This window comes from Neomonachus schauinslandi, chromosome 8 (assembly GCF_002201575.2).
Source record: "Neomonachus schauinslandi chromosome 8, ASM220157v2, whole genome shotgun sequence".
Lineage (NCBI taxonomy): Eukaryota > Metazoa > Chordata > Mammalia > Carnivora > Phocidae > Neomonachus > Neomonachus schauinslandi.
In genome coordinates, this window is record NC_058410.1 from 126,680,184 (window position 1) to 126,691,995 (window position 11,812).

General features: G+C 39.0%; 1 pseudogene; it reads left to right on the top strand.

The window, feature by feature from the left end:
- Window positions 1–42: 42 nt before the first annotated feature.
- On the top strand, window positions 43–156 carry LOC123325611 (annotated as a pseudogene).
- The last annotated feature ends 11,656 nt before the right edge of the window (window positions 157–11,812 follow it).

Here is an 11,812-nt window from a genome sequence, read left to right on the forward strand (position 1 = left end):
GGAAAAATAGGATAGATGGAAAAAGGAGATCTTCTAACCAGAGTGCTTGCTTCAGCAGTACATGTACTAGAACTAGGAAGGGTACAGAGAAGAGTAGCATGGCCCCTGCGCAAGGATTGAGATATAAAATGTAACCAGAGTTCTTTATAGATTTTTAAGTGTTAAGACCAACTACTGCAAACTATCCAATAAAATGTAGATTTAAATTTTTTTTTTTTTTAAGATTTTATTTATTTATTTGAGACAGAGAGAATGAGAGACAGAGAGCATGAGAGGGAGGAGGGTCAGAGGGAGAAGCAGACTCCCTGCCAAGCAGGGAGCCCGATGCGGGACTCGATCCCGGGACTCCGGGATCATGACCTGAGCCGAAGGCAGTCGCTCAACCGACTGAGCCACCCAGGCGCCCAATGAAACTTTATTTATTTTTTTTATAAAGATTTTATTTATTATTTGACAGAGAGAGAATGAGAGAGAGCACATGAGAGGGCGGAGAGGCAGAGGGAGAAGCAGACTCCCTGCCGAGCAGGGAGCCCGATGCGGGACTCGATCCCGGGACTCCAGGATCATGACCTGAGCCGAAGGCAGTCGCTTAACCAACTGAGCCACCCAGGCGCCCAAAATGTAGATTTAGATAAGAAGTTTTGTTTGATCCTTGCACATACTAATTTTCCATGCTTATCTGTTTGTGTTTCAGACTCCTTCACTGGATTATGAGCTCTTTGAGAGAAGGTTTTATATCTTTATCAATATAACCCCCATGCCTAGCACAATAGTTGTCAATTTATCATTTTAAATTTTGGCAAAAGCATTTGCAAGCCCCTGTCACTTAACATCTAATTTTTTGATTCATAAAATACTGATATTAATAAGTACTATAACTGCTATCCGTCTTACCCATTATTAAGTCCTATCTCAGATGGTACCTTCTTGCCTACATTTATGATGTACTGGCCATAAACAATTTTCTCTGCTGAACTCTTTTAAAAACACTAAGGATAGTTAACGTTTATTGAGCACTTACTGTGTAGCAGGCTGAGCTTTTTTTTAATATATATATAAAGTATACATAACAAGATTTACCAGTTAGCTGTTTTTGAGTGCATAGTTCAGTGGCATTAATAATCACACTGTTGTACAACCATCACCACTATACCTTTCCAGAACGTTTTCATCATCCCAAACTGAATCTCTCTCTACCCATTATACAGCAGCTCTTCATTTACCCCTTCCCCCAGCCCTTGGTAACCACCACTCCACTTTCTGTCTCTATGAATTTGACTATTCTAGGGACCTCATATAAGTGCAATCATAGAATATTTGTGTGTGTGTATTGTGTGTCTGGCTTATTTTACTTAGTGTTTTCAAGATTCATCCATGCTGTAGCATGTATCAAAAATTCATTTCTTTTAAGGCTGTGTGTATATTCCATATTTGTTCGTCCATTCATCTGTTGGGCATACACAACTTTTGCTATTGTGAATAACACTACTGTGAACATGGCTGTACAGAAATCTGTTTGAGTCCCTGTTTCCACTTCTTGTGGATATATACCTAGAATTGGAATCACTTGGTCATAAGTTAACTCTAGGTTTCATTTTTTGAGAAACCTCCATACTGTTTTCCACGGGTCTGTACATTTTACATTCCCACCAGCAATGCAGCAGGGATCCAGTTTTCTCTCTTCTCTGTCTTCGGCAACATTTGGTATTTTCTGCTGGTTTTTTTTGTGTTTTTGGTAATAGCCATTCTAATGGGTGTGAAGTGATATCTCTTTGTGGTTTTGATGAGCTCTTTGTATTAAACATATTTAGTTCTTAGGAAACACTCTTGAGGTGTAAAGACTAGTATTTTCACCATTTTAGAAATGAAGAAACTGAGCTTCAAGGAACTAAATAACCTGCTCTAGTTCTCAAAGAGAGTAGTGGAGCTGGAGGCCCAGTCTAGGCAGACTTGCCCCAGGGTTCATGCTCTTTCAGTATACTTACGTATTGCTTATGTCTCCACAACTAGGTTTTAAAATTTTTTGAAAGTAAAATATGTGTGATTATCTTTGAATCCCCAAAGTGCTTAGTATGATTCCTTGAATGATATAGGTGATAAATGTTTGTGGATAAGAAAATTTAGGCATAGAAATGCTTAAATTATTTTCCCAACGTCATACGAGCAATGCAACAAAGATTGTAATTAGAGCCCCTGCTCTTAACCAGTATACAGACTCTTTTTTTACTTTTTTAAAGATTTTATTATTTTTCTTAAGTAATCTCTACACCCATCGTGGGGCTCATACTCACAACCCTGAGATCAAGTGTTGCACGTTCCACCGACTGAGCCAGCCAGGCACCCCTATACAAACTTTTATTAACTGTGGACAATTGAATGGACTTATATCATGATAATGTCTGCCATTTCATAACAGTCTCTGCATATCCACCAAGTTCTCTGAACTCCCTTATAAAATCTGAAAAAATGAACATTTTATCATCCACCATTTTGTTAAATTCAAACTGATTCATAAACTTGCTTTGTATCTTGATACCTATTAATTATGTACCAAAGTTCATTGCAGTGATCAACTTTACATTTCACATGAAGACATAAAAATCAAAATCTCACAGTACCTCCTAAAATTAAGAATGCTTGACAGTTTTGTTTTGTTTTTTTAAAGATTTTATTTATTTGTCAGAGAGAGAGAGTGAGAGCAGAAGCAGGGGGAGCAGCAGAGGGAGAAGCAGGCTCCCCGCCAAGCAGGGAGCCTGATGCGGGGCTCCATCCCAGGACCCTGGGATCATGACCCAAGCCGAAGGCAGACGCTTACCCGACTGAGCCAGCCAGGCGCCCCAAGAATGCTTGAGTTAAATACCAGATTCTTGGAGGAATCTTAGCCAACATAAGGAAGTTGGAAGCAGCTGAGGAAAAATTCAGACCTGCTCTGTCCTCCTGCCTCCCATCTCCTATGTTTGAAGAGGGTGTGGGTGTGGTTTTTTAATCTGCCATAGGAGAACAGTGCTTACGCTGAAGTTTAGGAGAGAGGCAGTTGTAAGCAAAGAGAAATTAAGGAGACTTCTTAAATATTTAGACTGGTCTTGGTCGCTTTAATTTACATGTTTTCAAGGTGGTTGCTGTGCAGAGCCCAGGGTACTGATTACATTCAATAGGAAACTAAACTTGTCACTCAGATTGCTAGATCAGTGATCTGCAAGTCTGTCACTTTTGAGTAGGGCTGATTGGATAATCTCAAGCCTTTTAGTGAAAATTAGTTGTCAAATGGTAAATTTTACGTAAAATGTTTTAAATTGGCTTTGAAAAATATTTTTGAATCACCTATATATTACGTCGCACGGAAGTGTTAATATTATAGAAGTGTATGTAGGGTCTTTATCCCTCCCTGTCTTTGAGGATACTTTCTATGTTTAGTGAGTTTATAAAGGTCCAAGAGTTTTGGTGTGAAGCTTTGTTACATTGAGTATGAAAAAACAAAATCTGGGAGTTTTTGAGTATGTTTATGAGGCTCATTTCTTTTTATGTAGCTTGCTTTTGAGTTGTTATAATTGAGCCAGCAGGTGTGTTAATTATTAAACTAAATCTCACTTCATTACATTTGTGGTTGTGCTTCCTACTCTTGTCACAGATTTGGGAGTTTGGTGTTATGGAAAGTCCTCACAGCTTTTGGATATTTGGATTGCCACCAGTAATTTCTGTTGCTTCTTTTCAGGAAGGAAAAAATTAAGATTTGTCAGGCTCAAGGCTGCAAGTTGAATTCATCTTCACTGAGCAAGTTGAGTCAGTTTCCCATCCAAAAACCCAGTATGGTCACCTAAGAGAAAGGATGCCGCCATAAAATAGAATCTAAACTTCCAAGCTTACTTTTAGTCCTTTGGTTTAGTAATAAAAGGCAGGAGGCCCTTCCAGTTTAAAAAGTTGCTAGGTGCCCAGGTGGCTCAGATGGTTAAGCGGTTGCCTTCCGGTCAGGTCATGATCTCCAGGTCCTGGGATCCAGCCCTGCGTCAGGCTCCCAGCTCGCTGGGAAGCCTGCTTCTCCCTCCCCCTCTGCCTCTCCATTTGCTTGTGCTCTCTCTGTGTCTTTCTTTGTCAAATGAATAAATAAATCTTAAAAAAATAAATAAATAAAAAGTTGCTATACACAGCATCTGGACAATGTTAAATTAAGGAAGATTGCAGGCTTCAGAGAGTCCTGCCTTCTGAGGATCATACCTTGTGGCACCAATTAAGGGATTTGGGGTTGGGTTGCTTGAGTACTGTGTTTATGAAGCTACTTTCCCATAATCATGGAACTTTGGTAACCCGTGTTGTTCCTCCAACTCCAAGCCACGATTCCTCTTCTAGAATGAGAAAGCTAATTAAGGGGAGCTTTCAGGAATCCAGAGAGATGAAGCATGGGCCTGGGCTTTATTTGCTATTGCTAACACTGTTTAATACAAGTGAAACACTTGTAAGTAACAAATTCTTCACATAATGGAAGGAATAGCCTTGATCAAAGGGGGCGCTGGGACGAGTGAGATGGATACAAGACAGTCTGCCTCTTCACTGTGACCTGGGGCAAATTGATCTTTCCATGCCTCTTATTCCTCATCTGTAGATTGAGAATAACTGTGCTCTCAAGGGTCGCGGTGAGGTTTAGAGATAATGAATGTGTCTTGCTTCACATAGTGTCTGATCAATGGCAAGTATAAATACCTGCCATTATTTGTTGTAGCACACTTGTGAATATTTTCTTTCTGCTCTGCCTCCTGTGTTTGGCTTTGATCAGGGACCAACCTAGATACCTGTCTCATGCCCTCAGAGAATTCTGTCCTACTATAATATTAGCACACATGCCATACATCTTTGAAGACTCCACAGAGAAGTGTATTTAGGGAAGTGCTTCACATGACCTACCTCCAGGGCATATGAATGGCTGACCAGCATAAAAATACTGAAATACCTCTAAGCTGCTTGGTAAATAACTTGCTGTCCCAAGTCCCACCTCCCATCTCCCCTTCCTTGTCATGGAAATTCTTGACCATCTCCTAGGTACCACCCTGATCCAGCAAATAAAGGGCTGATGTCTAGCACAGTTGGAGGCCCCGGAGTACCCTGCTCCAGAGCTAAGGCTGGTTGGTCGTTGTTCTGATTAATTGGTGACTATGCCATCAGCCTCTCCCCCAAACAGTGATACCATTGTTAACATGGGATGTATTACTCCGTTTCTCATTTTGCCCTATATAGTGGGCTCTGTGCAGGTTGCTATATTTTGGGAATACTGATCATGTGGACATGGTTACACACACTTGAATCAGCCACAGCTTCCTGTAGACTCCAGTAGTACAAGTGTGGAAGGAGGAATCAGAAGTATATTGTTGTAAGGGTCTCACACTATACGTGTATATTTGAATACAGATTATGGTAAGTGAATATATATAATAAACCCTAGAGAAGCCACTAAATAAATAAAACAGGACTAGCTAATAAGCCATAGTAGAGAGGAAACAATCATTAAAAACAATCCAAAAGAAGAAGATTGGAGGAAAAAGAGAAGGAAAGAACAGACAAGATAAAAAACAAATAGCAAGAAGGTAGGGTTAGGGCGCCTGGGTGGCTCAGTTGGTTAAGCGACTGCCTTCGGCTCAGGTCATGATCCTGGAGTCCCTGGATCGAGTCCCACATCGGGCTCCCTGCTCGGCAGGGAGTCTGCTTCTCCCTCTGACCCTCCCCCCTCTCATGTGCTCTCTCTCTCATTCTCTCTCTCTCAAATAAATAAATAAAATCTTTAAAAAAAAAAAAATAAGAATGGCCATTTAAAAAAAAAAAAAGGTAGAGTTAAACCCACCCATATTGACCTTATTAAACATTAAATGTAAATGTTCTAGGCACTCAAAAGGCAGAGGTGGTCAAATTGGATAAAAAGGCAAGACCTAGGTGTATGTTGTCTATAAGAAACCCATTTTAAATATAAGGGTACACAAATAGGTTAAAAATAAAAAGATAGGGAAAATGTGTCATGCTAACACTAAACAAAAGAAAGCTATTTTACAATCAAAGTAGACTTCAGAACAGTGAATGTTATCAGAGATAAAGAGGAACATTTCAAAATGTCAAAGAATTCAGTTCATCAAGAGGACATAACAATCCTAAATATATGTGCACCTCATAAGAGAGGTTCAAAATAACCTACAACAAAGATAGGACTGAAGGGAGAACCAGGCAAGTTCACAATTACAGTGGAGATTTCAACACTTGTCCCTTAGCAACTCATAGCAGGAGCAGACAGCACTTCAGGAAAGAGAAGAGTTGCACAACTGACATTTATAGAACACTCCACCTGGACAACCAGCAGAATATTCTTTTCATACACACTTGTGATAGTGACCAAGATCATATTCTGGGCCATAAAACAACTCTCAATGCATTGGAGAGGATTGAAATCACACAAAGTATTACTCTGACCACAACAGAATTAAACTAGAAATCAATAAAAGATATCTGAAGAATCCTCAAATATTTAGAAATTAAACAACCTACTTCTAAATAATTCATGGGCCAAACTTTATAAGGCGAATTAGGAAGTATTTTAAACTGAATCAGAACAAAAACACAGCATATCAAAATTTGTGGGATGTAGCTAATGCAGTGTCTAGAAGGACATTTAGGATATTAAATGCTTGACTAAGAAAAGATGAAAGTGTTACATTAATGATCTAAACTCCCACCCTGAAACAGTATAAAGATCAAATTAAGCAGAAGGAAGGAAATAACAGAAATCAATGAAATAGAAAACTGAAAAACAATAGAGAAGGTAAATAGAACCAAAAGCAGATTTTAGAAAAATATGAGAGGCATCTGGGCAGCACAGTCAGTTAAGCGTCCAACTCTTGGTTTCGACTCAGGTCATGATTTCATGGTCCTGGGATAGAGCCCTGCATCACGCTCCGCGCTCACCGTGAAAGTCTGCTAAAGTCTCTCTCTTGTTCTCTCTCTGCCCCTTCCCCCCGTACTCGCTCTCAAATAAATAAATAAATCTTAAAAAAAAATTGAAAATGATGAATAAAATTGACAAGCCTCTAGGCAGATGGATCTAACCAGACTCCAGCCAGGAGGAAAAAGGAAAAAGAAAAGAGAAAAAAAAAAGGAGACACAAATTATTGATTGTTTATGTTCACTCTTGATAGAGTGAACATAAAAAAAAGTGAACATGGAAAAGTTGCTATAGATTCTACAGACTTTAAAATGATAAAAAGGGAGTGTTATAATATTATGCCAATAAATCCAACAACTTAGATGAAGTGGATAAATTCCTTGAAATACACAAATTACCTAGACCTACTCAAGAAGAAACAATTTGAAATATTCATATCCAATAAATATATTGAATTCAGTTAGAAACTTTCCCACAAAGAAAACCAGTCCCAAATGGCTTCACTGGTAAATTCTACCAAATGTCTAGGGAGGAATAATACCAATTCTTTACAAACCCAGATAATAGAAGAGGGAGGAAACTCCCAGCCATCCTCTTGATACCAAAACCAAAGATATTGTAAGTAAACTTTTCGACCAACAGAGCTCATGAACATAGACACCTTAACAAAAATTTGGCAATGTTTTGCAAACAAATCCATTAAAAACAAACAAAATCCACCTTATGATCCAAGTAAGTTTTATTCCAGGAATTTAAGGATGATACAACATTGAACATCAAGGTAATTCACCATATTGACAAAGAAGAAAAATCCTATGATCCTCCACAGATGCAGGAAAAGCATACGATAAAATTCAATACCTATTTGTGGTTTAAAAAACAAAACAGTCTCAGCAAACTAGAAATGGAGGGAAACCTCCTCAACCTGGTAAGGGACATCTACAAAAAACCTGGAGCTAAGCTCGTACTTAATGGTGAAAGAATGAATAATTTCTTCTGATTGGGAGCAAGGCAAAGATGTCTGCTCTGCCACTTCTGTTCAACATTGTACCAAGGTCCTCACAGGCGCAATAATGCAATAAAAAGAAAGAAAATGTACAGATTGGAAAGGGTGAAGTAATACTGTCTTTATTCACAGATGACAATCATCTATCTAGAAAATCCTAAGGAATTTACAAAAAAACAACTAGAACTAATAAATTTAGCAAAGCTATATAGTCAATATGCAGAAATCTTATAATTTTTATATGCTAGTAATGAAAATTGGAAATAGCATCAAAAAGCATAAAATACATTAGGGGTAAATTGAACAAAACATGTGCAAGGCCTGCACACTGAACACTATAATAAATCTTGCTGAGAGAAGATTTTAATAGGAGATATGTCATGCCCCCCAATCAGAACATTCTGTTTTTAAGGAACCAATTCTCATTAGATTGAACAACAGAGTCTATGCAATTGCAATAAATTCCCAGGAGGCCCCTTTTAAAAAAGGCATAATATATTTTTTATTATAAAATATACATAACATTTACCATTTTAACCATTTTTAAATGTACAGGTTAGTGGCATTAAGTACATTCACATTGCCATCTGTGATGTGCAAGTACATGCACATCATCACCACCATCTGTCTCTAGAACTTTTTCATCTCCCCAAACCGAAATTCTTGTACCCATTAAACAACTCCCCATTTCCCCTCCCCCAGCCCCTGGCAACCACCATTTCACTTTCTGTTTTTATGAATTTGTGCTTGTTTAAGTGGAATCATACAATATTTGTCCTTTTGTGTTTGGCTTATTGCACTTAGCATAATGTCCTGAAGGTTCATCCATGTTGTAGCCTGTCAGACTGGCTGGCCTACTTTCTTTGCTTCTTTGTACCTTACCTTTCCCTCCCTCCCTCCCTCCCTCCCTCCTTTTCTTCCTCCCTCCCTCCCTTCCTTCCTTTCTTCCTTCCCTCCTTCCTTTCCCTACCCCCTTGCTTCCTTCCTTACTTCCATTCTTTCATTGGCAGACTGATTTAAAAATTATTTGGAAATGCAGTGGACTTGAAGGAACCAGAACATTTTAGGAGGAAAAAGAACAAAGTTGGAAGACTTATACTGCCTGATTTCAAGATTTATTATGAAGCTATAGTAACCGAGACAGAGTAGTATTGACATAAGGATAGACATGTAGATGAGTAGAACAGAAGAGCAAATCCGGAAATAGATGCACAGATGTGTGATCAGTTGATTTTTGACAAGCTGCTGAGGTAATTCAATGAGGAAAGGATAGTACTTTCAACAGAATATGCTGGAACAGCATGATATCCATAGGACATACAAGGAAACTCAAGTTTTACCTCACATCATATACCAACATCAACCTGAAGTTAATCGTAAACTTACATGTAAAAGCTAAAGTATAAAATTTCTAAAAGAGAACATAGCAGAAGTTGTTTGTGACCTTGGGTTAGGCAAAGATTTCTTAAATAGGACACACAAAAGAGAACCACTGGGTTGGATTTCATCAGATTGAACTTTTGCTCTTTCAAAGACACTGTTAAGGCAAACCATGGAATGGGAGTAAGTATTCACAAAGCATATTAGCAGACAAAGGTCATATCTAGAATACATAAAGAACTCTTAAAACAACCTCACAAGTATGGACGAAAGATTTCAGTAGACACTCGACAAAGGAAGATATATGGATGGTAAATAAGCACATGGAAAGATACTCAACAGCATTACTAAGGGAAATGCAAACTAAAAACCACAGTGAAGTAAAACCACACACCCCAGAACAGCTGAAATTAAAAGACTGATACTACCAAGTGTCAGTGAGAATGCAGAACAACCAGAATTCTTGTTTATTGCTGGCAGGATTGTATGATTGTACAATCACTTTAGAAAACTTCCAGAGCGTGAGTTTTTCTTTTTTAAAGTTAAATATATCATACAGTCCAGCAGTCTTTCTCCTAGACTGTTCCTAGATTGCCTCTGTGTTGCCAAAGGTAAAAGGAAACATGTCCACACTCTGACCTGTCCACAAATATTCAAGCGGCTTTATTCGCAGTAGCTCCAAAGCGGGGACAACTGAAATGTCCATCAGCTGGTGAATGGATAGACAAGGTATCTATCCATTCAGTGGAATACCATTCAGCCATAAAAAGGAGTGAACAATGGACGAATCCCAAAAGCTTGTTAAGAAGCCACACGTAAAAGAGTGTATACTGTAGGATTCCACTTACGTACAATTCTAGAAGATGTAAAACCTAGTGACAAATCCGTGGTTGGTAGGGGTTGGGGGTGGGGAGAGGGGGCTGTAAATTAGCACAAAGAAGCGTTTTAGAATGATGGAAATGTTCTATATCACTATTGTGTTGGTTGTAAGACTGAATACATTTGTTAAAACTTAACTAAATCGTACACCTAACATTGGTGAGTTTTATTGTATTAAAATACTCAGTAATGAAAAAAGAAAGAATATGATGGCTTCTCCCCTCCAGGAACTCCCAGTCTATGTAGGGAGTCGAGATAGTCGAAAAAAAATTTAAGGCAATGAATGCTTAGGAGTCAGGTATAGTTCAATTAAACATGTTATATCACACCTGGGGTTGGTAGTTGTAACCCCATGCCCCGGGCTGGTGAGCACTAATGCTCAGCCATGCCATGGGAATGAGGGAAGCAAGTCCAGCTTCCTTGGAAGAAGGAATTTAAAACTGAGGATTTCTTCATAACAAGTGAGCGTGGGCCTTCCCATCTTACTTTTGTCAATCTGGAAGGACTCTGGATTCTTCCCTGTGTAAGGCAGCTTGCAGCAACTGTACTTCAACTGGAATACACATAGTGTGTCCAGCCCAGTCCTGGGAATTTGCAAGAAACAGACTTTAGGACGATCAGTGGGAGAATAAAAAACAACACTTGAGAAGTACCAGAAGGTTGATAGTAAAGGTGAATACATAGACTGCATACAGAAAAGTTTGTTATTCTGTATGCAGAGTATTTGCAGGCATATCCCTGTGGGTCATGGGTTTTGAGTAGCAGACTATTGGAGATGAAGTGTCAAACCTAGTGGTTCTGATAATAACCCCAAAGAAGCAGAAAGAAAAGAACTCAGACCACAAAGGGAAAGGGATCGAATATGAGATGGATGCTGAGTCCTGAAGAGATGAAAGAATTTTCTCCCTGTTACAGAAGATCTATGTGGACAACCCACTTGAAAAACAAATAACAGCAACCCCACCTCCCAAAAAATATCGCTACAGTTTTAAAGAGTTTGATTTCTTTGGAGAAAAAGTAGAATTTGGAGCAAAGGAGGCAAAATTGATAGCTTTGTTGAATTATGGTTTTATCAAGAATAGATACATTTCCCATAATTTTTTGCCAAGTTAGAGTGTGACTATATACACAGGGCAAGTTATTCCATGAGATACATGAAAAAAAGGTTCTGTACCTTTGGAGAGTTCATTTTATGAGAGGTGATCATTGAAGACGATGATTAGGGAGGGCGGCCGACAGTCGGGGAGGCTGTGCACATGGGGTCGGGAGCTCTGTACCTTCGCTCAGTTTAGCTGTGAGCCGAAAGTGTTCTAAAAAATAAAGTCTATTTTTTAAAAAAAGATTATAAATGTGGCTTTGTTTGACAAGGTTAGAATCAAGATTTGGAATTTTCAAAAAATTCTAGGAAGTCAGAGTTTTCTGAGTAATATGCGACCCTGAAAGGGGCAGTGTGCCACATTTTCCTGGCTCCAGGCTGGGTTTCTTTTAAATGGAAGCACATTCAAAGGCAAAATGAAGAAGCAAGTCTAGATTTCAGAGCATGGGGCTTTCGGAAGTAGGAAAAGCTGGTGAGTTGGATTCTCTGATGAAAGGAATAGCTGCTCCCAGCACCCCCCCCCCCCCCCCCCCCCCCC